General features: G+C 33.5%; 1 pseudogene; it reads left to right on the top strand.

The window, feature by feature from the left end:
- The first annotated feature begins 5,009 nt into the window (after positions 1-5,009).
- On the top strand, positions 5,010-5,128 carry LOC120599129 (uncharacterized; annotated as a pseudogene).
- The last annotated feature ends 1,039 nt before the right edge of the window (positions 5,129-6,167 follow it).

The raw sequence follows: 6,167 nt of genomic DNA, 5'->3' as shown, positions 1-6,167 counted from the left end.
AAAAATTGAATACTAGATAAAATGTTAGAGAGATCTAAATAAGGCAGTGGTAATAAGAAAGATGAGAAAGATGAAGTACCCAAAAATATTTAAGAATTTAATTAGGCTGGATTTTGTATCTGGTTTGGAGCAAATGGTTTGAAATAAGAAAAAGTTTAGAATAATTCAAATATTTTTGCCTGGGGTGACTGAGTGGATAACATCATTATTGAGAGTAGAAATACAAGATTCATAGGTTTTACAGGAGAGATGATGTTGAAGAATTAGTTTTTGAGCATCCAAATAGATATATCCAGTAGCTAACTGGATATATGAGAATAAAGGACTGAATACTAATGTGAAGAATTTAGAATTAATTAGCACCAAAAAAGAGAAATAACCAGTGAAGAATCAAAGAATGGTATATTAGCCAGGGTGTGACTGCACACACTAAAAAGTTATATTGGTTGTCTTAGGCAAAATATGGCAACAGAACTGAAAGAACATTGGAGAAATAATAGCCAGAATCAAGGGAAGTTTGGAGACAAGACTGGGAACCACATGGACCTGCTCATATAAACCACACACTCTCATCCCTAGCCCCTATTAGGGCTGCCTTGACATCTCTGTTGCTAATAAGTGCCATTAAAAGATAAATCAAGGCACATTAAAACTTTCAAAAGTTTCTTTGAGCAAAAATAGATTCGGATGGGTAGTATCAGACTTAAATTGGTTAGGAACACTGTGCAGATGGGGCTAAGGGAAAGGCTTGTATAGGGCACCCGAGAAAACAAAGCAAGATAACAATTTGGCTATAGTTTGAGATGCTGCCTTGTGTGGGAAATCCTAGTGGGGTGTTTGTGATCAGTTGTTTTTAAATTTCATTTTCTCAGCTATACGTGCAGTTATAGAAACTGACTCTGGCTTAGGTATTGGTTGGTTTTGTTTGGCTAACAAGGCATTAAAACCACCTCAGTGTAATGGCTTCCTTATTTAATTACTTGAATAGTGCTAATAATCTATTTGATTTGGGATTGCTGGATCTAGTCTCAAAGCCTGAGGCATCAGTCATCAGTCTAGGTCATCGGTCCATGTCTTCATCCCCTATTACCACTGAAAGCATGATATACTTGGCCATGTTAATCTTTACTTCTTCCATCAAATGTCACAGAAGTATTTTAGCTCAAGGAACCAAAGCAGTGAGAAGAGAAAGGGGAAGCAGAGGTAGAGATTATTATTATTATTTTTTAAAGGCATAGATATATGACAGAAACAAGTAGTGAATTCTGTCATGGAAGTAAAAGAAAATTTAAAATTTTTCAAAGTGTGAGTAGAAACACACACACCATATAAGCACATGTTTCAGAACAGCCACAGCGAATTTAAAGTTTCAACTGCATTATCATATGTAATTTGTAATCGTCATTTTACATTTAATATAAGCAAGCTAATTTTGTTATTTTAATAAAAGATCTCACTTTCAAAGTTTCAATATCTTTTAAAACATGATACTTTAGGAATATTTATCTGAAAGTATTAATGAATGTATTTGTTCATTATTTCTCTCCTGATATTATAACAGACTTCAAGTTTGATATGTAAAACCTTCAGCTTTTTCTTATTTCTTCTATATGAAAACATGGATAATTAGTGAGTTAGTAAGGCTGATTAGCATTTTTTTTTTAAATCTGCCCATTCAGCTGCTAAATCTGTGTCAGTTTCAACATAATGATGTTCATAATAAGATATGGTTTTCTGGGAGTTATAAAATTACAGAAAGCTGAAATTCAGCAGTCTCAAAATAAATGAATCTACACATGATTTCATTTAAGTTTTCATATCATATTTAATTATTTAAATAACTTGCCTTACATTTCTAAGAAGCATAATTGTATACATTCTGTGGTCTATTTTATATATATATATATATATATATATATATATTCCAAAAAACTAGAGCTATATATTTTATAATATCATTATATATATATATATATAAAATCCAAAAAACTAGAGCTATATATTTTATAATATCAGATGTTTGATTCCTTAAGCAGTGTGAAAAGTGTGATATATATTGCTACTCTGCAAATGATAAACTGCATTCAAATGAGAATGTAAGATTGCTAATATTAACAATATCATCTTTTTTACCGTAATATTTGTATCTTAACATTCATTTTCAAATCCTTTCTTATTTTTGCACTTTTGCCATTTTCTCTGCTAGTCTATAGTTGTGCTTCCCCTACTTTATCTTATTTAAATGAATGAGAAACCTGAAATGTGAACAAAACAATGTGTCAAATATACATTAAAAATAAAAGATTACGTTGTCTTTTTAAAAAAGAAAGATCATGGAAAGTGTGAAGAAAATATCAAAGGAAATTATATTTTAAAGCTGAACATGGCAAGTTACTGATCTTGTAAAATAATTTCAACACAGAAAACTTTAAAATACTGGTTAACATATTTTTAAAAAGAAATGTTAAATGTATGGCTGACCTTTTAAAATAGAAAGAAAAAATCATCAGACCAAAATGAGAAAATGGAGGGACTCTAGAGGAGTAGCAGGCACCAAAAGCCTGAGGCTGCCCTGAGGGTGTGGGTACTAGCCAGTGAGAGGCTGCTTTGTGGTCATGTGGCGGAGGGGACAGGAGACAGAGCCTCGGGCTTTGCATCGAGTCAAGGCTCCTGAGTGCTACAACTTCAGGGTAAAATAAACCCTCTATACAAGGGATATGGAAAAGAAATGTGTCAGTTTTGGCTGTTGCTATGGATGGAAATAAATTAAAAAACAGTTTCCATTAGAATTTGCAACAATAAATTCCTTTGGTCCATACAGAATTCAGTTAAATCCACACTTACTATATGCCCAAGTGTTAATTAATTTTGAGTAGGCAGCAATTCCAAGTATTATTATTTGAGCAAAGTATATCTTGAAAAAATTCCTATCAGTTAAATAGTTAATGATGATACGTTGGTAGCACTACCATTAAGATATAAATTCAGGTAGGATGCCCATCACCAGTGTAATACCGCAGGTCTCAGCCAGCATAGTGCAAGAAATGTAAATAAATAAATACAGAAACAAAATAAAATAACGTAAAATAAAATAAACATTGTAAAGCCTCAGAAGAGAATAAAGAAGGATTTTTATGATTCCAAAAATATGACTCCAAATAGAGATCACATAAGACATAGAAAGCATTGGGTTACTATGCAAATTAAAAAAAAAAAATGATGGGAACCACAGGTTGCAAGGTCTACTTATAACGAAAGAATCTAAACAATATAAATACATGACAATGCAAATGTATGTTGCAAATATATGATATATCCTCAATAAAGAGGGTCTGGAAGAAAACAAAGTGACCTAAGTAACTTTGGGAAATTGGGGTTTCACTGGAAACTGTATCTAAAAAAAAAGAAAAAAACTATATAACTGCTAAGCTGGTAAGTTGTTTCACTTGAAAATTCAAGTTAAAATTTCTGAAGCAGCTATGTTAGGTAGCTAGTTAGACATGAGTGACAGGGGAACAAAGGAATAGGGGCCCAGCACTGTAACCATAGAAACTTCCCTTGAAGACCTTCCTTAAGGATCTCCCAGAAATACTTTCCTTTTAGGGTTATAAATTATCCCAAATCCTATAGCACGAAGGCCATAAAAGCTGCTGGCCTAACCCAGCCACAAACGCATGAGCAGAAAGTACCGCCCATAACTTCAGCCTCATTATACCACCATTATAATATTATGACTATGCCTGGAAGTTCACGAATGTAATTATAACAGACTGAATTCTGGATAAGCACATGCACAGTAGGCAAAGTTATACAGCAGCCGGGTGTCATTCAAGGTGACTTCACTTGCCAATCATCTAGGAATGTCTTTGGTACCACTCCACCATGGCCCTCAAATATAAGGCAGATCTCTCCCTTCCCAGGGGTTATAGCCTTTCATCTTCCAAGACTATAACCTGTACCCTCCTTGGGGTACATAACCTCATTTCCACGTGGCTGGCCAGCTTTAGGCTTGACCCAGTCTTCTATCTCATACTGTGCTTTTAATAAACAAATATTGCTCATATTCACTAAGTTGAAATTCATTTCTTTGGCAGTGAAAAGGATCTAGAGGTGTGTGTGTCACCCGAACTCCAATCACTCCAACAGGAACAGCTATATATGTATACTGGGGTTGCCCCATAAGTAAATGAACAGTGGCATACTGATGGAGGCATGTAAAATGGGCACAGGAGCAAAACTAGAGTTCCAATGGCCAAAGGTGGAACAAGTTAAGCAGAAAAATGAATAGCATAGTACTGGATTATATCTCAAAGTATAAAATAAACATATAAAAGTCCTTTGTGATATGAATCAATAAGCAAATGAATGAACAAGTGAACAAGTAAATATATCTTAGATATATTTAATATATAGCTAAGAGGATAAGAGACAAATCTTCCTTACAGAAGCATTTTAAATAATGTATGTAGGTCCTCTCTCTTCCAGCAGATGGAGCATAATCCCCTCTCTTTGCCTGTGAAATGAGGTGAAAATTGACAATTGAGACACTTGACAAACACTATTTTTACCAAGTGATCAAGGTTAACATCATCAGCGATAAATAATGTTGATATCATATACCTGCTTATATGATATAATAAGAAGGGCACGTCACTTGTTACTCTTCTCCAAATCCCATAACCCCAAACTAATCATGAGAAAACATCTGACAATTCAAATTAAAGAACACCCTATATAATACCTTTCCAGTACTCCTTAGAACTATCAAGATTGCCAATAACAAAAGGCTGAGAAATTGTCATAGGCAGTTAATCTGCCACAGAGGGGTTAAGTGAGCATGATAACAAAATAAAACATAGTTCCTGGATTGGTTTCTGGAATAGGAAAAGAATATTAGTAGAAAAACTAGTAAAGTCCTAATAAAATATAGGAGTTTAGTTAATAGTAATGTACCAACACTTATTTCTCAGTAGTGACAAATGTAGCATAGTTGCAATTTTACCAAAACTGTGTACGTCCATGTCACCCTGAAGAGACTCGATCTCATCTGATCTCGGAAGCTAAGCAGAGTCGGGCCTGGTTAGTACTTGGATGGGAGATCACCTAGGAAGACCAAGTGCTGTAGGGCAAGCAAGCAAGCAATAAATGAATAAATGAATAAATGAATATTTAACAGAACTGAAACAAGTTTGACACCTTAGATGTAACAAATTATGTTGATTTGTCGTAAGTTATATAATGTGAGAAGACAGAGATCGGCATGAACCATATCACAAATAGCTTTTAAATAATGTCAAATTGAGTTTTTTTAAGACAATAAGAAGCTTCTTTAAAAGTTTTGAGGCATGCAATAGTTGTATTTATTGTCACATCAAAGCATGTAATAGTATTAAAATGCAAGTACATAGTTATTAAAATATTTGTACATATGACTATTGTATTTGTTGAGAATTTTATAATTTAAGAGGACTACGCAATAATAATTTTAGTTATATTTCAAACTTTATGTTTTCCTGGTATGTTCCTTAGTAATACAATTTTTGGTAACATTTTTTAATAAATTTATTTCATAAAGCCTTTTGGATAGATTTTTATGTCCTCATTTTGCCACATAGTAGTTCAACTTAGTCAAAGTGACTTCACTTCAAATTGTGTAGTATTTTATAGATTTAGAAAGTGCTCTGTTAGACATGCTATCTAATTTTTAATAGATAAACATGGGGAAGTATTTGAGTGGTAAAGATGAAGTTCAGGATATTTTTCATGTTTTGTGCCCTGAGTACTAGTTTGCACAGTGGAAATTTCTCTATGTAGAGACTAATTTCTCAGCACAGAGGCTTTAGGGCACTGTTTTCTTGAACAAATCTACTACCTTTTAAAAGTGAGAGATTTGTCCCCAGGTATATTTTAGTTCAGCATGTGTGCATATGCCAATGAATGGCTGAAATCATCAATAACTACAGAGAGAGACCCCTGGGGAAAATGTTAAACATATTCACTTGAAGACGTAAATAACAAGGTGCAAGTGACCAATTTTTCACTCGAAAAGTGATTTATATGTACTTTATTAGGAAACAAATTATTGACTTTTATGATATTTCATCATCCAACTGGTTTCACATTTTAGATTTTCTAAGTACATACAGCTCAACAGAGACTGTTTGCAT

This window comes from Pteropus medius, unplaced genomic scaffold, assembly GCF_902729225.1.
Source record: "Pteropus medius unplaced genomic scaffold, Ma_sr-lr_union100, whole genome shotgun sequence".
Lineage (NCBI taxonomy): Eukaryota > Metazoa > Chordata > Mammalia > Chiroptera > Pteropodidae > Pteropus > Pteropus medius.
This window is presented reverse-complemented; position numbering and strand designations above follow the sequence as displayed.